A 25,519-nucleotide genomic window follows, 5' to 3' on the forward strand; every position below is an offset into this window, starting at 1 on the left:
TTGGCAAAGTGGCACGGATATCACACGGTACAAATGCAAATGTTATAATGGTCCCGTTATAACTGGATCACGACGAAGACGACGAAAGGGGAATGATGAACTCAAAACGAAATCCGTTACGGTCCGAAATGGATACAGAGTTGGTCAGGATGTCGTAACATCGTTCGATTGGCAACGGGAGAGCTAGCGCACCGGCTGCATCACTCACCGGGACTCCCGCATAAAGGCGGATGTACCCGGTTCGCCGGCGTTGTCGTCGTCTTCGTGGCATTTTGAATTGCAGATAATCAAGCACGATCGACGAGGTTGATAATCGTCCGACGCTTAGACATGCAGTGACTTATCTCCGGGCACCCGAGGGTTACCTGTCTCGGATACCTTTCCCTGTGCAACGAGAGAGTCGACAGGATCGATAAGGATCGGGATGAGTCAGAACCTCGTGACCTCGGATTTATCGCTCGACGACACACGAAATCCACGGATTTCGAGCTCATATCCATGCCTGTACTCAGATTTTGTTCTTACAAATCTATTCGCAATTCATTTATTACCAAGTCCTTGGAGCTATATTGGTCGATCGAAGTTGACATATCGAAGTTACATATACGTAAGTATGTGGTAGGCAGCTGGTTTTGATACGTCACGTTCGCTCTTTTCATCTAGTGGAATGTTATACGAAACGAATTGAAAATGTGATGTTTCTAATAATGAAAATTTCCCTGACTTATCTTTATAATTGTGTGGCAGAGGACAAAACCATCGATGTACTTTAGTTTGGCAATGAAACGTGTCTAAATATCTTCTTATAGATACCAACACTTATTGTTAGAAGTATGACAAATTGACAATTTACAATTAGACCCCTCTGCTACAATAATTTTCTAACTAATAATATTAGCAAATTAGCAAATTACAGAATGTAGGTTACAGACCTCCCATTTTACAATCTTTTTTATTTTACATCAAACAGGAATTTATAAATACCAATAACTTATTATGTCTGACTTATTATTCTACTAGTAATACAGTGTCTATAAAGAGTATTTGCGCACCATTGTACTTACTATAGGCATTTATGTGTTAATAGATTAGCTACAAGTGTGTTAAATTTCCTATCATTTAGCAGTACCTACTTTCATACGAGCACAAAAATTTGATAACTATAAAAATGAAATGAAAAGAACGCTTCATCGGTATGTGCGAATACTTCTTGTAGTCATTGTATTAGATTTTTCGTGCAGGCGAGTCGAGGCATTCAGTAACGAAGAATTTTAATTCGAGTTTCTTCAACCTGACATTTAACGCAAATTCCGAGGCAAAGGAGAGTTTAGTTAGCAAGAGAGGAATCGTTGGTTTTTGTTTGGGGTGGCATAGGCGTGGGGCTCCCACGTTGAAGCGCACGGTGCCTCCAGGTGGCAACTGGCAATATCCTTCCAGTCAGCATCCCCCTCTCTAAGAACACGAGAAGCGGTCGTTCTATTGTCGCCGAGGGAGTTATTAACGAGGAAAGACGTAGGGGATTTCGAAGCATGCAGCCTCCTCGTGTGGGAATCTCGCAAGCTGCGCAGGCGTGCTCCTCTCTCGAGCCAGGACACCTTATTCCTTCCCGCCAAAAAGCCGCTGGAGACCCATTTACGTCATCGTTCCTCGTTACACACTTGCATCGCGTCATCGCTTTTCCCCGAACAATGCCAACGATAGGACGTGTCGGGTCTATTAAGAGCGAAGGTACACGAGGGTGCAGTTTCCCGCCAAAACTTGTCACCCTATGTACACGCGGAACGTTTAGAAACTAGATACACCGGTCGATATTAGGTCATCCAATAAGTTCCTGTTATTCGTTCTTATTACACCATTTTGTTACTTGGATACTTTCAACTTTGATTTTATTCTGGTTTCTTTTCTTTTCTTTTTTTTTTTTTTTTAATGTCAATGGATAGTTGATTCACGAATATTCAAGGTTTTAAACATCTCTTGTATCAGCAAACTTTCTATTATACTTAACGGATCATGGCTTCCGTCTATGTTTACTGAAATTTGTTCATCAATAGACTGTTTATTTACGAGAAATTGAAAGAGAGAAGAATGCACAGAAAGAAGATACAAATAAAATAGACGAAATATATTACTCGTTATAATAGTTCGTGGATGAAACAAATCTTTCAAGATTAATATTATTTTCGGGAATCATCAAACCATTTTGTATGGTGATAAAATATTTGCATCTCGTAAATGCATCTCGCTCACAATTTTTTAATATATAAAAACCAGAATACTTGGTATTCGCCGATTATTTTCTCTCGAATACCATCTGTAGGCTAATTTTGACTTCATAATATATCGCGCATCTCGATCGCTTATGGTTTTGTATTCGTGAAACACACTATAGAAAGAATTTATTGGACGACCCGATATTTATCCGAGACTCGGTGTATTACAAAACGAACACATTTAACACGAATAAGTGAAGATGTTATTTATAAGAGGAATAAAAATCTTATGAAAAGAATAAAAATCTCGAGTACAGTGTCTTCGATACAATAGACATTTAGCTCAGGTATTATGGAGGGAATGCGAAAAGTACGGGCGTAATCCTAGAATGCCTAGAGATTCTTATGGGAATTCAGGCTTTCGCGTTCAAACAATGCATAACTGAACGCGTTACGCGGAGGACAATGATATTTCTTTCTTGGATCCGGGCTCCGTGGGGGAACGAGTATTGTGAAAGAATTTTTCAAGCATGCACTCCCACGTGGGGTATGTCGCTACCCCCAGTATATTCTCTACGGAAGGGCGAGCACGTGTGGGAATGCAAGTAAGCGGCTTCGAAAGATTCGTGCCGCAAACGAAGCCTGACAGAGGTGGCTGACTTTTTTTCTTGGCACACCCTCGTTCCTCCAAGCACGTTCTTACCCTACCGCGCGAGCACCACTGCTGGGAAATCTGTCGTTTACTTTATCCCGGTAAATCTTCTTCGAAGTAACACCTGCATTTTTTGACATTCGTTGCAGACGATGATTCGTATGACTAGGACTATAAAGAAATAGAAAATAAATCAAACAAATTCGTGCAATAGTTTATTTCAAATTCTTCTTTTTTAGTGGTTATTACGTTCTGGTTTTCAATGTTGAAGTTATGAAAAAGAACTTCAATGGTAAGCTGGACATTCATTTCATGTTTCTTCTTTTATTAAATCTTCTGAAGTTTGGAGAAGTTCAAATAGTGATAATTTATTTTTCTCTGCCAGTTTTAGCTCGTTTTTACTTATCGTTAGAATTTTTATATTTTACATTTAATGCGTTTCATTCGATCAACTGTACTCGAGAGAGACGTGCTTTACGAAACTAAATGAAAGTAAATGACCATAAATGTTTACACCGGTATAATAATAGTAATAATGCAAAAAGAAATTAATCGACAAGTTCCTCGGGAAGAATTCCAAAAGGGACATTCAAATTCCACAAAAACCAACAGAAAACTAACGAATGATTGTAGACGTTGACTCGAGAATAATAACAAGAAGCAAAAAAAGAACTAGAACGATCGCCAGGTACACCGAAACGAATTCTAAAATGACCATATTTAAAGTTCGTATAAATGAACGAGAACAAATTTAAAGTAAGCTACAAAAAAGATCTAAAAGGTACACGCTGGAACCTGCTAAAAGAAACTATAATAATCGCCAGGTATGACAAAAAATTCCGGTTTGTACACGATTGGGATAGAAGCTGCGGGATACGAAATTAACAAGCGGAACAGTCTGTTCGCACAGCGTGCTCTTAAAGCTCATCCCGCGCGTGGGTGGTTGACAACGCGGCGGACACAATGGTGCGTCTGCCACGCATCGGTGTCTCCTTGCGAAAGGACGCAAGCATGAGAAAGAAATCTGTTTACCCACGATCGGAGGTGTCTAACCAGCGGTATACGCGTCGTGTTGCCAACACCATTGTTCTACTAAGAGGTTCCATTATTCCGTCGTTATGGCGTGCTAACCAAGCTCGTTACAACGAGAGTTACACGCGTGCTTTCGTTGAATCGACTCTCCGGTATCTTTAACGAAACGTCGTTGCCAGGGAAATATCGTAGTTGAATAATACCAATCGTCAAATGGCGCGAAATGATCGCGCGGATTAAGATAGCAAGGTGCCAGTGTGTGCTCGACCAAGCAGATAAGTTAATTGGAGGCGAAGGCTCGTTGTAAAGAGAAGAATCGTTTAGTCGTACGGGGCCAGGTTCGATCTAAACCGGATACGAGGCTTATCGAGTTGCCCGTGATTAACGTGAATCGTGATTTTATTCGTGAAGTTAATTGAGATTTGTAGGCGCTCAATCGTTCGTTGGAAATATTCGCGATAAGTACACGTCGCTGGAAAAATCGTGGATCGATTTAAAGTGATATTTCAGGATCTTGTTTGAGATCCCCTCTACGATGTACATACGTTCGTTCGTAATATCTCTCGCTGATCGGACTCAGTGGGCGATGGATGTGAACCTCATAGACTTTCTACAAAAAGCGTCTATTTGCGTTTCATTTTAATTAGCTGTTTGGCCAGAGATAAAGCAGCTCAGAGGTTTGTTGGAAATTGTTCACGGTAAGAAAAATCGTAGACAAATTTTGCACGATATTTCAATATCTTGATTACCCTGTCTACCGTGCAGCTGGTTAATTTTTTTTTACCGATCGAATTCAGTGGACAATGAATGTAAGCTCTATAGAAGTTCAGCGATATACGTTTGTATTTTATATTACACTTTAATTAGCCATTCAATCGGAGAAGGTGTGTACACGGTACCCAGGAATTTGTTGAAAATATTCGCGACAAGAAAAATCGTACACCAACTTTGTACGAGACTCCAAGACTTCGCGTACCTGCGAGACCCTGACAAAATCGTTCAGCAATTTTTCATGATATTTCAGAATCTCGTTTGCCCTGCCCGCAGCGTAGTCGGTTGTAGCAATATTCTTTGCTGATCGAACTCGGTGGACGATGAATGTAAACCTTGTAGACGTTCTACAATACGTCTGTACCCATGTTACATTCTAATTAGCCATCCAACATGAAAAGGTGTCTACACGGCGCTTCTGCGTCTTTCATTTGCGAGAGCGAGTCTGGCAAAAAAAGAAATCCCGAATTTTTGCTATCCTGGTCGGCTCGTCGAAGAGGCGTCGCGTGAATCATGCTGAACGCGTGGGCAGCCGAGACTTTGTCGCACACACGAGCTCGACAAGCTGTGTTCCGTGTATAAGTACGTGGCAGCAAACAGGACCTATTTCACGAAGTTGTCGTCGGTACGAAACAACTATTAGCGTGTCTTATGGCGTATTATGTTGCGGTGTGCACGCGCATTAACGAGCTCCTGGGTTTATATCGCGAAAAAATACAAATGATCCTCGTAAACGCCCACAACAAATTTTTCTATCCTCCTTTTTCACGTTCCCTTTTTCGTTCTCAGCCGCTTCCAACAGCGTTGAAAACGTGGGGCGCACGCTCTTATCTTCGCATCGATATCGATTCTTCGCTCTCGTTTGCCTGGCTATGTCCTTTCCCGAGACAACGCATCGGCTATCAATATTCACTTTCCGGTTCCTGCATTATTCAAGCGTGGCCTGTTCGACCACGAAGGACCTTCGAAGGTAGGCAAGTGTTTTAGTCGAGGTCAGGCGAGATAGCAAAGGCTTCGCTCAATTATCGTCGCACTATTTTTAAAAGAGATCAACAACGAGGATCCGAGCGAACGATTCGTATCACGGTGACTGATCGATTCGTAATTTCTAGATAAAATTCGAAACAGAAGCTGTATAGATTTACAATGGCAGATTTTCTTGGATTCGATCGATTTCTTGCTAATATATCCGGATTATTCGTTCAAATTATTAGTTCAAACGCTGATCATGTTTGTAGAAATTACTTTATTTCAAATATATATCTTGCATATGATGCAACATTGGCTAATCGATAAAGCGAATAGTTCCTGGAAATACGTTTTTGCTGTCGCAGCGAATATCCTTGTAACCAGGACGACATTGTACGGATGTAATTATCTTCTTTACGAATTTTCTATTGGAATTCAGCGTCTTGCAAATGGGAAATATTTTGTTTCACACGAGTATGGAATATTAATCACGCACTTACGTAATGAGATTAAAAAATGAATAATCTAGAGGCTAGTATCTATCATATTTTTTCTATTCGTCTTCAATATATAAATCTTATATAATACCGGTCGATAATATTCTAGCGTTAATTGGACACGAAGCAGATAGCTAGCAATAATAGAGAAACGCTTGGACGGAACGCTTCAATTCCGCGCGGCCTAGAAAAACCAAATTCCCCGGTTATCCTTATTGCCCCCCTGCTGGCCTCGATTTCCTAGCATAAGTTACGGTAGGCGTCACGAGCGGTCACGTTCGGTGATCGTTCGATTCCTCTTCTCCCTGGACGATTTCTTCGACGTATCGTCTCTTCGCGGAACGACATTCCGCTTCGTACGAACGTTCGAACGTGCAAACACTTGCCGGTTTTCTTGTAGTCGCCTTCTCGACGTGCAACAGCCAGCCCCGAACGGGCGTTTATCCACGCGATTTAAAAGCGGCAAAAATCCTGACCGCTGCTCGATCAGCGCCACAAGAAACCGAGTCTTCCATCGTTCGTAATCGTTTTCACGGAAGATCGACTGTTTTGGTGTTTCGAACGTCTATGGTAGTCTTTGCTCCCGAGATCGCTTCGCATCGTTTTGGGACAAAGGGTGTTCTCCCTTCCCCCGTGACGTCATCGAAAAGGGACCCGTTACCTTCGTGTACGTCAGATTACGTCACAGCGGCAGATGCGTAAGAACGAGGGAATTTCTGAACAGATGTCCAGGGGTTGTTCTTGAGATACTAGGTTGTCCGATGTTAACCCTTAAACATCTGATCTTTTTAAATATAGTACAATATTTAGAAACTTTATCGATTTATATGCGTAATATACAGGGTGGTTGGTAACTGCTGGTACAAACGGAAAGGGGGTGGTTCTACGCGAAAAAAGAAGTCGAAAATATAGAGTAAAAATTTTTTTCTTTATTTTTTTTTAAATTTTTCCATCGAGACAACGATCTACAGTGAAATCCGTTATAACGTACCGCACGCGTACCGAGCGAAAATTCAAAGTCGATTTTCTCGAAAACAAAGCCTCAAACGAAAAATGTTTATTCTTTATTTTATATTCTTTTTTCGCGTAGAATCACCCCCTTTCCGCTTGTACCACCAGTTACCAACCACCCTGTATAAACAAGTTATGGAATAATTTTGCCGAGGGTACTACGTATAAATTGTTTATCCTGTTAATCATAGGTATACATAGTAAAGCTTATAATGTGCTTTGGCGTAGTAATATCTTAAATGTAAAAAAAGATAGCTAATAATTATGAATGACAATGACACATTCGAGTTGTACTATGAAAAAATTATAAAACGATCGTTCGAGGTTTGTTACTTGTCACCAATATAGTTAGTTGATAAATTATCGCGCAGAAGAATTCCAGTAATATAAATATACAATGTACAGTAATTACTATACTATATATATGATACATTACGAACATTGTCGAGTAATATATTCAAGGGATAATTCATACTTTAGGATCTTCAAGTGGCAAATTGGAAAGCGAAAGACGTTCGAGCGTGGTCATTATATCTTTACATCTTATATAAATTTTCTGTAAAAATGTTAGTAACCATAATCCTATTGCAAAAGTACTATTACCGTATTATTCATTTAACGCAATCGTGTTAGTACGTGCCTACTTCATAACTGTGCAGTAACTATTCTTCGCAAACTTCCGTAGGCGTCTGACATCTTCTTCACAGAGCCTTCACAGTACGATTTCTCGTTGATCGGCGTATCTCTACGATATACGATTACAAATGAAACATCGTTACTCATCAAAACGTCTGCCAAGCAGTTGGGTCAAAGATGTAATTAATTTCATCGGATTCAACGATGGTCTTGCTACGTTGCTGTATTTCGTACTCTGTATTTCCCTACTGTGTGTCCTACCACGAAATTTCTTTTTGATTACGTGTCACGAGAAAGGACCATCAAGAGGGTGAAATACGTGCTCAAAAAAGAAGGGTGAGTTTTTCCAAGGACCACCCCTGGAGGGGGCACCGGTCGTTTCGGGAACCGGACGCAAACAATTGCAGGCATTTACGACTCGTCCTCGATAAATTTCGCGTCGTGAAAACCGACTATATTTCCTCTCAGGGTGGGAGAGAAGTTGCTGGGCCGAGAAGAGGCGAAATTTATCTTTATCCAAAACAACAGTCACCCCTTCGGGGTGAGCTGTGGGAAACACGGACAGCTGAGGAAGGAAAGAAGGAAGGAAGGAAGGAAGGAGGAGGAGAAAGGACGAGTCTGATGCGAAAGACTGGTGCAACCCCAAAATGCTTCCTGTACTTTTCCACCCCTTCCAGTCAAGATTATCCTCCCTGTTTCTTGTCCAGAGTTTCAAAATACCATGTGGTGGTTCTATCTTTAGAAATGAACTCACTGAAGCAACAACGAGGAACTTTTTATCGCCTATTGTCGCACGTTGCAAACGGTACAAATATCGACTTGTGCAAACATTTTGTGCACATCGAAGTAACGTAATCAAGTAACGACGTTTCTTCCGAAGGAAAATATGTCTTTGACGCGATGTGTTTTGTTCCTTCTTTTTTCGCCTTTGTTACCGCGAGAAACGGCAAAGAGCGACTTTTGTTATCAGCCAACAGAAACCTGAAGAAACACGAAGAAACACCGGGCAACAACTGGCAACTTTTTCGAGGAACATGGAATATCGATAAAACGTTTCACGTTGTTACCTCTAAGGACGTAGCTTTCGGGCAACGTCGTTTCGATAAAGATTACCGTGAAAGGACAAACGTCGCGCAGCTTGCCTGCCTTCGAAAAGATCTGTCGATACGTATCGAGAGTAGATAGCAGCGAAAACAAACGTCATTCGTCATTCGTTTCAATTTTTCGATTGTTGGTTGAATTGTACGTGATATTTTGACGCGACACGCTACATGGGAATTGATTATCCGACATCAATCTTCGCCAGCCGGCTTATCGAGAGTATTACGCGGTTGATATAGAGATCTTAGCCGGTTCGATGATTGCCTGCTTTCGATGGTCGTCAGGCGTCAACATTGCATCCCGTGGATCATTCGTAATCGAGAACGGAATTAAGCGCTCACCAAGGCGCTCATACTCGCGCCGCTGATTGCAGTCATTAATAGAGAAAATTAATGAGCCGGTAGAGCCGACTCGCTTCGTCTTTGTCCCACGCGATCGTTTCAACGCGCCTCTCTCCTAGAAGCGCGTGTTGATTCACAAATAAATCATCGGCGTTCGTGCCTCTACCAATCGTTGTCCGAGGAAGAAACGAATTTATCCGAGGCTTCTATCCATCTCCTGAGCCCTGTAGCATGGGATCAACCGCTTCATTCGATAGACTTCCGTTTCTATTACTTTCCTTTCCGATATGCAAATATTGTTTTATTACCGAGTTTGCTTTAAGGAAGTAAAATACGAACGGATAAAGGGGAGCTTACAGTATTATTCAACCATTGAAACACGTGATTTGTGATACTTTCGGAGAGACTAAAACCATGATCCTTTTTCAGGGCGATGTTACCTTAAATTTTCATACTTCAATCTTGCTTTCGCGTTTGTAAACGAAAAGGATCTGTGATATTTTAAGGAGACGATTAACACGCAATTAGATAATAAGAATTATTTCATATTTAAATACGATTGGATAGAAAGTGAGTGGAGCAACGCAGCAGGGTTAACTTGGAAATGTGTCTTTTCGTTTGTTTCAAAAGTACATGATCATTCTCGTATTCGGGGATAGTAACTTTGCGAAAATTCTAAAGTATTGTAGAAGTTTCTGCAATTAAAGCAACGACGAAAACTCGAACAGTTTGCTTTCAAATATCATATTTTGTGTTATTTATTATCGATTCAAGAAATCTAAGAAATTTTCCTTTCCTCGGTCATTGGTAATTGGTCTACCTAGCTGCATAGTTCAGTTAGAAAAACACAGGTAATATAACGTAATATCGTTAATATATTAACAACTACATGTTGATTTTTACTAGTACCACAACACTGTTATTGAGCAAGAAGTGACAGGGACTTAATACCGTGTAGTATTAATAAAGGATTGTACATAATATGGAAATTATCAATCAAATCTTAAAACCTACGTAACATTCACAAGCATTATATGTGTACAGCCTCGTGTTATGAAAATATCACTATATCGTATGTTGATCGTTTACCAAAATATTCATCTGGCAAAAAATATCCATATCTTAAACAAACAAACTTCTTTCTACATCTAAATTTCCTATAACTTGTAGCGAACCTTCACAAATCTTCCTCGCAAGGTAAATTTTAATCATCGCGCGTATCAGCCAGCGTCATAAATCTCCGTACGTATAAGTCGTCGTACTCGCGCCAGAGATCTCTCGTATCGTAAATTAGAAAAGCGAATACCTCGTAGATCGCTTTCAACCAGATGTTCGTAGCCGGCTCCGTATTCTTTCGTATATATTTCCATGTTCGCGTCGATGAGTTTCTTAGTTACCTTGGAAGGTCGCTCGATGACCTCGGCCTTTGAAGGCTCACCCACAACCGCGATTACAGCGTCTTTTCCACTGGAAACGTCGAAACTCAGTACCGAGGTGGCGGCGGACGAACCGATGGTATGCCTTTCACCTTGCGTAATTATTCACAGTTCATTATTCAGTGTCAGATTATCATGGCGTGACAAGTGTTGCCGCGGCGCGGCGTTAACGGATGCTGGTCGCGAACCTGCCTGTGAACCCGCCTTAAGCCACCGACCGTATCCGTTCGCAGGAAACGCGCGCGTGAGTGATTAGAACAGAAGCGCTAATCAGACGATGAAATATTCCACAAAGGATCGAAGCTGGCGTATACCCTCGGTGTAGCCGTGTACCACCGATGGACATACTAAAAGTTGAACGAACATAACGTCGACCGGTTTCAGAAAGCATAAACGATTGGCCACTCGTTCGAAACTTGTCCCGCAGATATCTAATATTTATTTCTTCGCGTTCATGAGTGTTAGAACGCTGAATGTTCGTATAGGAAAGAATTACCGGTTTATAGTAGCGTGGAATATTCACTTCGATTCATAGGAAAGAAGCACAATGTAGGCGAAGCTAGTCGTAAGAAAACGACGACGATAGTTATAACGCGATAAGAAGAAGCTGGAAGATTTAATTAGTCATTAACGGTGGACTAGGTATCGTTGATCGTTTAGCATCGTTTATGAACGACATTTCAAACGGAACGTTTATCAAGCAAGCCGTGGTGATATTCTTTTTGCCGGTGAACGAGGGAGACGCGGATTGATAGTTAGAGAGACCTGCCGCGTCCGTGGGTGTGATAAATTGCGCTCCACGTGCAGCACGTTCCATTCGCACGTTGTAAAAACGTTTTATCGGTACCTCTGAACTCTACGCTCGATTCTCTCCGAAAAAAACGCATCTTGATTCCTGAGAAGTTCGTACTTAGTTATGTTTGACGAGATTCATCTTAATTGCTAAATTACGTGACAATCGAACTTCAATAATATTATTCTTCATAATCGTAACTACGTATGATTATATTTGACATAAGATGACACGTAATAATTAAATAATAATAGTTAAATCGATTTTCGAAAACCTCGTAAAAAGACTAGTTCGTTACTCGACAAGCTCTTCATCTGCAGGCTCTCTAATTTCTGAATTGCAGATTACTATTACCGGTTGATTAGGAAAATTCTTCCAGACCAGTAGAATATCTCTTCGCGTTAATGTAATCAGCGATGCTTAAATAGCAAATATTTGCGCTATCATGTGTCTTTCGATATGTAATTTAATTTTTGTGGTCGCTTTACGGATATGAAAAGCTAGAAACGCTACTTCTAATTCTCGATTCATCGTTAATTCATACATTTTGATCAAGCTTGAATGTCGTCATTGCGAATCGATTGTTGGCTACATCGGTATCGTAAAATTTGAAAAGCAGCCAAATATTTCCTATAAGAAAGTAAGATACTTAAAACGAGAATGAGGACAGAGAGGTTACATATTTTGGCTGGAAACAGAAATGTCGGAGACCACCCTGGACACGCGTCGGTATCAACAGGTGTTGGTTTATGACACCGTAGCGGAAACCGTGGGCATGGACATCGATTCCGATGCAATTTAGATAACCGGAACCGATTCGACAACCCTGAAAACCTGAACGCACCGCGATAAAGGCACGGTGTAAATTCGGCGAATCTCGCGTGCACGCGCGGGTGTGAATCGCGTTACCCGTTCGGCCAAAAGTAAAGCTGACTCATTCGTTGACAAAGAGCCGTAACTTAATTACGTACGCGAGGTGACTTTTAAAGCGGCGGTTTCATACGACGTCGCGCTACGTCGTGTATCTCATTAATGATAATCGACGCGACGACACCGTTTCGTACCACGAATTCAACTTAAAATTTTCTTTCGTGATTCCATTTGCAACAAAGTTCATCTTTCAGATTGTTTATCTGAGAATTTATTTAACGGTTTAATACGTGTTCTGCAAAGGTTTCGAACACGTGAGCTTGCGTTATACGTTGCGAAACACAAGAAAATAAGCGTGACAGTGGTAGAGAAACGGTGCGTGAGGTATCGATCGATAGTTTTAATCGAGGGTACGGCCATCGAGGCCTATCTGGCTCGACGCAGTTTATGCGAACAAGAGGATCGCCAACGCAAGACGCATAAAAGAGCACGGGCATTGTCGTTGTTCGAGCAGATATACCCTCCCTATCCTCTTTATTCCGGCGGGCCCATTGTCAGCCGATACGCGTCTACCTCTCCTTCGTTCTTCACCCGAAACTTTTCCATTCTTCTTCAATTTTCCATCCTCCTTGTCCGCACCCCTAAGATCAACCAGCCCAGAGATCATTCCCTTTGAATGATCGTCGCACGCTATGTTAGCTTCATAGTTTTCCTATGCCTGTTCTACTTTCTAAACGGCTCTCGTGCGCAATTCTTCGATGCTTCCTCACCGGTATCACACGCCAAGGATCTTTCAACGATTCCTTAATACCGATCATACGGAATGATTAAACTCAACGTATTAATAAGACATTAGAAAATATGTTGTACGCGTGTTCGTGTGGCTCTTAACGTTTCCCGCTCTTTACGAGACGCACGAACGAGCATAAAATGGACGTGACCGCGGCGCTTGTCCGCCAGTGGACGGCAATTCGAATAAATTATTACCGGTACACGCGCGTCAAACGCGTTATTTACGACACACCGGGTAACCGGGCATGATAACGTCGTCCGGATGAGGCGACAATTAATATTCATCGAGCGGACGATGGTCGAGCACGGGTTCGTGAAGACACGACGAGGAACACCGGTCTCCGTGGCTAATTAAGAAGCTTTAATTCTCTTAAAAACCGACGTCCGGCGCGCTTTTAAAGTATCGGTTACACGAAGAAAAGAGAGGTTTCCGTAGGATATTTATCGCGGCGCACGCGTTCACGTGTATCGAAAGACCGAGAGAGGCACGAACGTGACGTGTGGGTGGAACGGAAAGTCACCCACGTGCCCCACCCTCGGCACGCACGTGTAAAGCACGCACGGTTTACACATGTGCTTACCGATGTACCTGCACGCATTCGTCACCGGACCACACGTGTAAGCGCGCCTTTATACGGCCCTCGACGGCCAGCCTATAGGTGCGTGTTGCATATTCATACACGGCCCCGCGGCTCGATGCTCCACTTCGCCATTCGGGAGGTGTAGGAGGACGGGCGTGCATAATTTTTCGAGTGCCTTGAACTCCGCGTTAATCGATTCCGCTTGCGAGCGTTTCGTTGCCAGCCGCTATTGGAGCTTGGCGACATTGCCACGAAGAGAACGATAGGTTTGTACATAACGAGTATTTTAAAATAATGGATTCTTCAAGGGCGATTGCTGGAAATTTCAAGGTGAAAGAACAGTGCCCGGAAAATGCAAAGAAGAAAGTTATGTGAATCATCTTGTATAGGGTAGTCGTTATAATAAATAAGACAAATTTTCGGTTAGTTCCCATTTATATAATGGTGCTCGTAAGGACATTGATTTGCCAATATCCGCTGTCTTATCACAATTGTTAAGATATGTAACATTGCAAAGGACAAAAATTGCTAGTCTCTTTTAGTTAGAAAGCAATTACTCTTTCACCTTTCCCCAAATAATTGGATTCCTCCACAAGAGAGAATAATATGTTGGAACGTATAATTGTTTGTGTATTACTGTTAAATGCAACTTCATTTCTTGCTACGCACTCGGTGCGTCGTTTTTACGGTTCATTTTTAAATTACGATACTTTTGCCGACCTGAAAGACATTGGATGACAGGCATTGTTATCAACCTTATTCTTATTAATATTAATTCACCTTTATTAATATAAGTCACAGCATACTATTAAGTATAGCTTAGGGAACTCGTAATAGCAACAACAATAGCGTATACAGGAAGATAATCGTGGTATATCACGATGGAATTTACCGAACTTAATTAACGTACAAACAGTTGTTCGACTTTTACGACTCTTAGCCCTTCCCTTTCTCTTGTTCTTTCCTTCTTTTTTTCTTTTTTTTAACTTTCTTGCCGCTCGTTTTTAATCTTGTTGCACGTGAGAGACGGCGCTCGACGCGCGTGGGAGGGTCGTACAAAAGGGATCCAAGTTCCAGAGCCGAATTTTAATAGCCTGCGCGCCTTTGAAAGTCGAGGTCGGTCGCCAGTTTACTTTCATTCGATTGCCGGACTATTTTTTATCACGTAATATTGCTGCTACCCATCTATCGTAAAAGAAAGGAAAATTATTGCGAAGGCACGCGTTACTTCAGCTGCAATTTGGAGCAAAAGAACCCGAACTTTTCTTTGCTCGTAAGAAAACAAGTTATGGTAAATCATCCTCCATACTGAAGACAAAAAATCGGAGAATTTTTGCGATCACGTCAGAATATTCCTCTCGTGCTACGTTCAAACACTTGCAACAATTTTTGCAACATTTTTCATCGATAATTTTCAATTTTTTTTTTCTTATTATTAAATACGTTAAAGAATATGATCTATTTTTCCTAAATACGCTGTTTGCCACAGATTGTCCCAAACAATAATACTTGACAGGTTTCTCGATAGCGATCTAGTTTAAAGAACATGTGACGCTGTCGTGAAATTCCCCAGGAAAGTGTGAATATAGAATGAGCCAGCAAAGATAGCTTTTTGCTCTCATTGACGTCATCCTTCTTCCACAAACTATTCATATTCGCAATAAATAACGTTGATGAAAACGATCGATTAAAAAGACACTCGTGGCGCAGGAAATCGCGGTGTAATGTATAGGTCACGGATTCCGGAACGATCTGACAAAAATAACCGCAAATGCCTTAATTACGTCGATATCTTAAATAGAATCGCCGATAAAACGATTCTATCCCCGCTGTGGAATAAAGAAGAGCAACGTTGCTCAAAGTGATCGGTCGCCCAAGATCCGCCGTTCATTAATTAACCTCTCGAAGCAAAGGTTGCCGAAATGCATTTTTATCGGTGCTTCATCGACCATACAGCGTCGTTATCCTCGATTTGGCGAACAGCCACGGAAAGGTAAGCCGTGAAGGGAATCTGAAAATCTTGCGGCGGACGCGAGTCATCATCGCCACGGTAGTTTCTGTTGCTGGTTGCTGGCGCCCACCAGCGAGGCAGCCTCGTTACAGCCGCTGGATATAAAACTTAATTTCACTTCGCCGAAAAATAAATCCCAGGTGAGAGAGGGCCCCGCGTTGTGAAACGATGTCGAGTCTCGGCGAAGAGGGACGGGTGAGCGCGCACAGGAAGCACGGTTTCTCCGCGAAACGGCGCGAGAGGAAACCAGCTGCGCCTCTTTTTTATCCGCTCGCGCCCGTAACTTTTCTTTGCACGATCGTTTCTCGCGGAACGCAGTTACCGGTAATTTCGCGAGCCGTATCCCCGAAATCTGCTGGACCAGGCCAGGATGCGAATCGAACTGTTTCGCGCCGCCTCTGAGAACCGGGATAACTTTGCTCTCTGCCACTTTTTCTTTGCTCCCATTTTCTTCCGTTTCTTTCCTCCTTCGACCCTCTTCTTCTTCTCTCCTCGTCGTTTCTTTCGTGCGTACCAGGTGGAATCGGTCGGAGAACGGAGTCGGTTCGACCAGTTTTCGAAACCGCGATATAAACATTCGAAACAGTTCACGGGACGAATAAGAGCTGGTACACTTCGTATCCGGCATTGAAATTACCGGAGCGGCAGGTTCGCATCGTCGAAATTACCAAGGCTCCTCGAGTCGATGCGCGGCTCGCGTCGCACTCGTGCTCCTTCATCTCGATTCTTGTTATCGTTTAATTATTGGATCCTTTGATTGACGAAGGAATTTAATCGATCCGTATCGCTGGCGAGGAGGCTGGTAGAAGGAGTCACGAATCTGTTTCAGGCTATCGCGATATATTTTCAAATATGATCGATAACGATGATAAACCTCTGGAATCGACGGATGCTTTTAACGTATTTGAAAATTTCGCGATATCAACGCAGGTTTATCCGATACCTATAAAATACCGCGAAATATAATTTAAGGCGCGTAAACGAAACAAATCGCGCCAGGTGAGATTTAAAATACATGATATATCGCCGAAGTATATCTGTATTTGAAATAATATTATTATATGCACGTAACTCATTTTATATTTCCTTAATAATTCTTTCAGTTATGATATTCCTAATCCACGGATCAATAATATTTCAGAAAAAGCGTTAGAAAAGATAAGGATGGTTTATAGGATTGGTGCTTTTACGATCGCAGGTAACACGCGTTTGAAATGTAGAACCTGATCGCGGCTACCCTACCAACGAGGCATTTTAGGCGTGCGCCAGAAACAAGAAACTCGTTTGCTACACGTCGCCTATATATTATCACTGTCGCTTTTATCGATTCGTTTCGACGACTTCCAGCGTTTCCATCGAGGGAAATCAAGCTACCATCGCCACCAACGTTTACGACCTATCTCTTCCACCAAGATTTATAAAAACCAATAAAACTCGATTACTCCTATCTTACAAATTCTCTCGCATCCGCGAATGAAACTCCCATTGAATGCCACGGACTGCCATTAAAAGCCTGCGCTACCGTGAAGACGTCGATTCCCTGCGGAGAACTCGGTTCATTGTGCAGAATTCAGTTCAGTGTGGAGAGCTCGATTTACCGCCGAGTGTTCAGTTCGGTACAGAGAACTGGCTTTACCGTACAGTAGCCGATTCATCGTAGAGAACTCGTTCCACCGTAGAAAATTCAGTTCAGCGTCGAGAGGTCGGTTCACTCTGGAAAATTCAGTTCACAGGGAAAAGCCCGGTTCACCAAGGAGAATTCAGTTCAGTGTGAAGAACCGAGAAACTGGAGAACCGAGACTCCCGATACGTTGCTCGCCAGAGGTAGATATTCGCGGATGGATCGAGGGAAACGGCGGCAAGATGATCGCGCGCGATCGATACCGCGAGAGCGGACCGATCTTGGAGCCGCCAAGGGAAAATCGATTCCCGTGATCTTCCTATCTAAAATCTGGTATCCCCGTAAGAGTAACGTGCGCTGACTGAGCGTTGCGGCTGCCTTGTTACCGAGCCTCGACCAAGCTACTCTCCGTTACTCTGTGCAGCTTCGTCCTTCTTCTGGACCTTCTTCCGAGGCCTCAGCTCCGCTCCCCGTGTCCCGTCGTCCCGCGCGCCAATTCATTAAGCTGTAATTGAGTTTTCAGCCCGGCGATACGAAGACCGAGATACATCTATGTAGGATGTAAGAAAGAGGAGAGGGAGAGAAAGGAAGTAAAGGGACGAGAAACGTACGGATACCGAACGTGTGATAAAGAGACGAGAAGAGGAAAGGGGGGAAAGGGAACGGGCACATCGCGAATTAAACACGACAACGTGTGACCGATGTCCAGGCCGTGATTAACTAAAGTTTTAACAAGCTCTCTCTAGCCTTCGTTCCCGATGACGACGACCATGGTACCGACCATCGTCGATGCTTACACGCACGCCGTACGGATTAATTCTCCAGCCGAGCCGTAGTTGCGAGAGACTTATTTCTCGATGGTTAATCTACCAGGCAGTTAATGTCACTATACCTGTACTTGGGGAGGAGAGTCATTACGGCGGCCAGGCTTCTTCCTTTTTTCCCCTCTTTTTCCGCTTCTATTTACGCGCTCGTTACCCGCGAATTCGCGAGGCTCCTGCGCACTACTGCGCGCGCTCGATCGGAACGAATACATCAAAATATTAGGAGGGGCAAATACGTATCTGGATGATCCCTACGGTTATGTTGGAAGTTTCGCGCGATTTCAGACCGGCCATGGTTTATGAACCGTGTTCGTAGATTTTTCTTCCTTCGATATTTTTTTCCATTAATAACTCGCATTCCTGGCGTTCCTATCGTATTAAGATTTTCCTGTTTGGTGCAACCGTTCGTTCAACACTACCAAACACCAACGACTAAGATATAGGAATTCTTTTAACGGAATCAAACCGAAAGAACGCGTTTATACGAAGAAAAATAGAATTCCTGCGAAGAATTACGAGTCGATGTGGATGATCGTGATCCGATCACTCTTGTACTTGGAAAAGTCTTACGAAAAATTGTGAATTCGTTCAATTATATCGATAAGATTCCTGTGAAATATTTTGAATTATTCGATTGTCTTTACTTGCTCGAATAGTTGCAGCATTAGCAAAAGGCTCATGTATGTGCATACTGATTAAAGGCTAATCGAACGAAATTTATGGCGTGGAACATGCATCGTGTCCGCATAATACGGATGCCAGAAAGTGAAACTACTCGACAATGATAGAGGGAGATCACATCTGGTGGAAACTCGTTCCCACGTCGCGACGGCTACGCGTGTCTAGGAAGCGCGTGGGCGCGCGTAACCAAGGGAAGCAAAAGCCGGTCGAACAGTTTTCAGATGAAGCCAGCGCCGTTTGTACTCGGCGTGGGTGGCTTGGAAATGTCCTGCAACGATGGATACCGGCTCTGGACGGGACCGTAATTCGAGCCTCTGTCAGGTGCGCCGGCTCGATTACCTTAATTCTCGAAACTCGTTCTCATCTCGATTTACCGGCCATCCGCGACGCGTTGCCCCGTTCCTTGGAAAGACGACCGGGGTATCCCTTTCTTCTGGTTGCGGTGCCACACCACAGATTTGTCCCTGCGACGCGCCTGCTAAGTTTCCAACGATTCGAGGTCATCGATCTTCGAGTTTTTTGGATCTGTATTTTGATCTTCCAGCGAGATCTTTCTCGGTATTCGGGTTCCTTAAAGCATCCTCGCGTTCTCGTTTATCCTTCACCGGTAATGGACTATTGACCCTTTGGTTTAGCTGAGCGTGATAAAACGAAGAAGAATGTAGAACGAACTATTTAGAAAATAATCCTCTTCTGCTTTCTTTATATCGAACGTAAGAAAAACAGACGTACGAACACACTCTCAAGTCTTTGTAGTAAATAAATATTAACAATGAAAAAGCTTGCTGCAAAGGAGGTAGCTTCACTTTCCAGTAATTTGCGTAAACCAATGAACATCGACTCGAAATTGGTTAAAATCAGATTATTTTTACAAACGTGCTGGAAATTCGATGTCGTTTAAAAACGACAGCATGTTTGCCGAGAATCTTTGCTACTGCTGTTAGATCCTTGGTAAATTAATATTTGCTCAATTGTTATGTTAATCGTGGTTAAAAATCCGTAGTGTTAACTGAGATCGAAAATTTGACGTCGATGTTAATTATGATTCGAAATCCCTCTGAGTTCAATCTCGGTTCGTATTATCATGAACGTCGCCTCAACTAAATCCAAAAAATTCATACAGCAGACAAAAGTCGTCGAGAACGAGGATCGAAGTGAATTTTTGCGGAAGCCGCCGACAATGGCGAACGTGGGCCACGAATAATCCCACGTAGGTTTGGAAAAGCTGCTTAGCTCGAATCAAGGCGGCTCCATTGCACCCACTTTGTCCGCTATTGTGCGCTATGAAATAGAGAAGCATCGAGACGGACGGCTTGATCCTCAGTCGTTATCCTCGATTCCTCGATCGTCGACCGTATTTACAGACAATTCTGTATTTACCAGTTTCTTCTACATCAAGGCGAGACCTGTTGCGTGTTGGCCGAGTTTCATTACCGAGGCCCAAATGAATCCCCGAGACGCGGCACTAATTAATGACGCGGTACGCTTCGTTCTGGCGAACGCGAGAGACCCAACCAAACGGACGATCTCGTTCGTGAGTCATCGTGAACGAGATTTACGTTCTTCAACGACGCTAATAGAATTCTCGAAAATTTCTGCCCAGTCATTTCGATTGGTCCATTCTGATGAATTTCGGTTTCGCGTCGTGTGCCTTCTCGTTGACGTGTAAAAATAATGGAGGAGGAAATCGGATCTCGTTGGTCGTAGAGAGAACCGAGCGGTCGAATTTTTGACCATTAGCTTTCTTTTCTTTTTTCTTTCGACTTTTCTGCTAGTAATTGCCAGTTGTTCGACAAAATCATCGTCTCAATATGGTCCGCGAAATAATTTTGGGGTTGTTAAATGTTGACTAACAGGCTTGTGTTAGATATCCGTCCTTGGCATTCGAAGAATCATGATGATTTCAGTCGAAGGACCAAGGCTATCGCGAAAGTGTCGTCCTTCGTTCATCGAAGCTGGTTCCTCCGCTGAAAAGGAACGACCGTCTCACCTTGGACTCGCTTCAGTTTCGAAGTCCAATCAAGCACTCCGTCTAACTGGTAATCATATCGATGCGTGTCAAACATTGAAACTAAATAGGCATTCTTGTTTCGTTGAGTCTTATACCAGAAACGCTGGGCTAGCATCCTACGACAATTATCTTATCACGAAGAAATTATTAAACGCTGTTATTAACAGAACGGTTAAAATGAGTAATTCGTGATTTTTTATAAAAATTTTACAGATTCATAACGTATCGTACATCACATTTTTACGATCCTGAAGGTTTTTTTTTTTTGTAAAACATATAATTTTCCATTTTGTTTTCTTCGGTACAAGTTTTTCGCTTTAATTGTCTATAATTCTAGCGTCAGTGTACCTAATATTCATGACAATAAGAAACAAATCTTGCTGAGAGCGATACACGCGTAGTTATAATTCAAAGTTCAAACGTATTCCTATATAAAACATCTTTTAATCTAATCAACAAACATGCAAGAAGAGTTTGGCTCGCCTGTCCAAACTTCCAATCTAAATTAACTTTAATTCCAATTTAATTTCAGTTTGGCGAAAACCTGAACGCATACATTGAACTTTCTTGACGGCGTGAAACGAACGTTCTTGTGGCGGTACGAGCATAGACACCTGAGGATTCGTGTGGTATCCTGCCGAAAAAGTGTGTAACTCGATCCGGCAAAAAGGTAATAACCCGCTCATGAATTTTAATTTAAAATTAAAGCGATACCGCGCGGGGGAGGGACCCGCGATATATAGCTCATCCGAGAGTGGTTTTGCAGGTAGCTGATACACAGACACAGTCCTCCTCTTCCTCATCCCTGTTTCACTTTCGCTCTTCCTCTTCTTCTTCGTCTTCTCCTTCCTCTTTATCGTTATCTTCTTCTTCTTCTGCTGTTGCTTTGCCCAAGCTGATTCTCTCGTTCACACGCCTCCTTCATTTTCGAACACCATACAACGAGGCTGGCATTCTGAGGGAAGCCTCTAGAATGTGTCTGACGAAACTGTTACCCTTTACCGGATAATAATAAAAAAAAAAAAGGAGACGTGGAAAGAGGAGAAACCTTTGATACGCGTGGGCGCGATAAATACCGGGGGTGTCTTTAAAATTTTTCTGGGATGGAGAGGTATTTCAGATTAAATGAGAAACGAGTCACTTAAGGAATTATCTACTGGTTTGATGTTATCTGAGATTTCTCTTGGATGAGTATAGTCCAGTAAAAGTATAAATCTCAGATGTATATGTTACGTCGTATTAAAACTATCCAAAGTAAAGTAGTCGTGATATTCGGTGGAAAGTATTTATTCAGTTTGTACTTTTCTAATTATTCTCAGGAAATTATGAATTATATATCACATTAAAATATGGATTAAACAAAATGCAGTTTACATAAATACGAAAGTAAATCGAAAGGTAGATTGTGTGTAGTATCGGCGGTATCATCTGTAAAATTATTAATTATTCTTGTTCACAAAATTATACGAGTAATATGTCAATCTATCCAGCCACGAAGCCTACGAAAATTCTTCGATTCTATTCACTTAGTTGATACAATATAACTTTTCAACTTTGCGATAGTAAGGATTCCCTAATCATTTTAAACAGTCTATCAAAATTATCGAAACTGTTATTTATGACATAATCCCTTTCATCGACAAAGTGCACAGTACATTGCTTCGTTTCTCAAATTTATTTACAAATTACTTATTCTGGTTACCAGAAATGGAAGAATTATGCTGTATCAAACTCGATTAGATTAATTATCGTCTTAAGTAAGAGCCAAAGCTGTTACAAATTAAATTCTGTTTTATTCTGTTTTATCGAAGAGCTGTCGTCGACTATCCATTGCCTCATAAACCGAGACCAAACGATATCTCGCGATTGATCGCGACGTCTTCAGTATCCAAACGATGCGCATCCTGTAATATTGTCTGAAAGAAAGATACAACAAGGACCACAGGCATGGAGAAGCGGTACGACGGTTTAAGGTGTACGAAAGCAAGATGAAAATCACGAGAGGCCGGTACAAATGTGTGCACGCATGTATGCATACGTAAAATGTACGTTCGTAAAGCACAGTGGTTTATGAATACACGAATTTACTGCTTAATCAACCGAGGCGCTGAGGCAGCGCAATTAAAACGCCATTAAGCGGCCACATAAAAATTCTCGGTAAAATTCGGTGATATCGGGTTACTGAATTTCTCCTTCCAGGCTTCGGGGTTACGATCTATAGGATGCACGGGTTTATAGTCACCTGGATCGTGTTATAGTCAGGCGAGAATTCTCGAAATTGTATATGGGACACTTTCAGGTCCTCTCGTTTGGTTTCCTTGTTTGAAATTTTCCTTGATACACGCGACAGAAATTTATTATTCTGTTATTTAGTTACATCAATTAAATCGGTTAATTAATTGTATTATACGTACGTATGCATAATTTCTTACAACTGTACATTTAGATTAACGTAAGCAACTTTCTTGCTTCTACGACAAGCTGTCCCTAAACGTGTAAATTGCAGTCTCGCAGGAAAAAAAAGAAACGCGTATAAGAACAGGTCGTAATGTTTGATTTTGCGATTACGTATTCTACATATATTAAAGAATAATTGAAATTTTATTCCTTGCAGATTGTCACTTAATTTCCTCGAAATTTTCCTTTCCTATATTTAATGATACGACTATAAATTCGTCAAGGATACTTTACTATTGGAAGTAGGAGCACGATTCATAGCAATTACAGTGATCCACCGTTATCGTAGCTTCGTTGTTTCTTTGGTCTCTTTGATGTTGCGCGGCCATTATGTTCCCAAAATTGTTTTCCACCCGTTAGAAGATCAACGTAGCCCGAGGGCAGGCTTCTCTAACGGTACGTCAGTTCATCGGGAACAGGTGATTAATTATTCGGACGGGTAGGCGTGGGACGTTATCGACAAATTCACCTTGAAGAGTAAAGGTACTGCTAGGGGAACGAACTGCCTTCTCGAGGCTGCGTCGAACGCGCGTATCTAAACTCACCGGCTCTTCTCATCGTTTGATCCAATCTGCTGCTGTTTCTCCACCTTCGTACTTACGTCTAGCACTTCTGTTTTCTCTTAAATAAATAAACACCTCAGATAGATACATTCGTCTTTTATCATCTTTGTATACTTTTTCTAATTTTTATCTCACTCTAATTTTTAAACATTTACTAGCCGTATCGCTATTTAGACAATAGGCTACGGGAAGAAGTTGGCCTGAAAAGTCGGCAAGATCTGCTTCATCATTCGCACCATAGACACTGATGGTTTCTCGTAAATAAATAAACACACGAGATTGATTTATCTACCTTTTATCTCTTAATTTTTATTTTATTTAAATCTTTCAATATTCCACAGTTTGAAAAATTTATTTATTTATTTAATTTAATATTCCAATTTGAAAAATTAGCAAGATCTGCTTTATACTATCATTTATCACAAACCAAACATACTTGTAAATAAATAAACGAAATTCATCCGTCCACTTTTCATCCTTTTCTCCAATTTCAATTTGATTGTAACGTTTAAATATTTGGTAAATGCAGTGCGATTTAGGCAATAAATTAGCGAGCGGCTTAAAAAATGAAGAAAATTTGATTTGTTCTATGAACTATGCGATAAACGTAGACCAAAGAAAAGAATTCTATTCTTTCAAGAAACTTGAAAGAACTGCTAGTTTAAAAGCGATCATGGCGACGTTTGTTCCGAATTCCTCAATCTCGGTGGGCCAAACGGTCTCGCCAAAAATTGATTCAAGTACTAAACCGTACACGGAAATCGAAATTATCGCTGTTTCACGACTTTAAAATTTCGTCCGCCATAATAGAACTTGACAGGATAATCCTGAATTCTCGCAAAGTTACACGCTGGCCGTCGATGTTAAAAAAGATCGGCAAAAATTTATGTCGAGTTTCGTTTAATCGAATCGTTAAATGGTTATTTTCAGACAGGATTAACTCGAAAGGATTTTATCGGTGCTGCCGCGATGTGGATTGGACGTTGGATAGATTCAGCGTTCACAAGTCGGCCGAGCAGAAGTTTCGGGGATAATTGAAGAGCAATTAAAATTCCTGTAGCTCGTAGTCACGGCGATAAACGAAATTTCGCTTCGTGCCGGCCACCGTGATTTACGCCTGCGTTAATAGTGGCTTAATTATGCTTTTTATAGTTCAACGAACCGTGACGGACAGGTTTCGTCACCTTCGCTCATTTTCCTCCCCCTATGGTCCACGAGAAATCCATGAAACTAATGATTATTATTAAAGATGTCTGAATCTTGCGCTTTCTTTTTACTTGCAACAAATTCGTATTATTTGGATCGATTAAGCTTAAAGTTTAATTTTAAACCTTGCACGCAATAATTATACTTGTATAGTATGAAACATTATTAGTTTCGAATTCGTAATTGAAGAACGAGAAAATATTGCGTACTTCAGGTTCACCAAGCAAAAATATCAAAGATGAGAAAATGTTTCACATAATTCTACGGTCGAAGATTATTTGGGACAAGCAAAAGCGTCAAGGTCCGACTAAAAAGAAGAATAACGTAAAATTACCGGGTTACATGCAGATTATGCGTATTGTGAGCCGCTGCATCTTCATACGGTGTTTTCACTTTTTCTCTTCCGGTTTGCTGCAAGTGCGTAGTTGGCCAATGCGATGTACGATTTTTCTT

General features: G+C 41.7%; 1 long non-coding RNA gene across 1 annotated transcript in view; it reads left to right on the plus strand.

Moving 5' to 3' along the window:
• LOC117204390 overlaps positions 1–23,231 on the plus strand; it is a 50,249-nt gene extending 27,018 nt beyond the window's left edge. The window contains exons 2-3 of the long non-coding RNA XR_004487081.1: positions 21,373–21,510; positions 22,652–23,231. This is a non-coding gene — a long non-coding RNA (uncharacterized LOC117204390). The remainder of the gene's footprint in view (positions 1–21,372; positions 21,511–22,651) is intronic.
• The last annotated feature ends 2,288 nt before the right edge of the window (positions 23,232–25,519 follow it).

This window comes from Bombus bifarius, unplaced genomic scaffold (genome assembly GCF_011952205.1).
Source record: "Bombus bifarius isolate JDL3187 unplaced genomic scaffold, Bbif_JDL3187 scf7180000007978, whole genome shotgun sequence".
Taxonomy (NCBI): domain Eukaryota; kingdom Metazoa; phylum Arthropoda; class Insecta; order Hymenoptera; family Apidae; genus Bombus; species Bombus bifarius.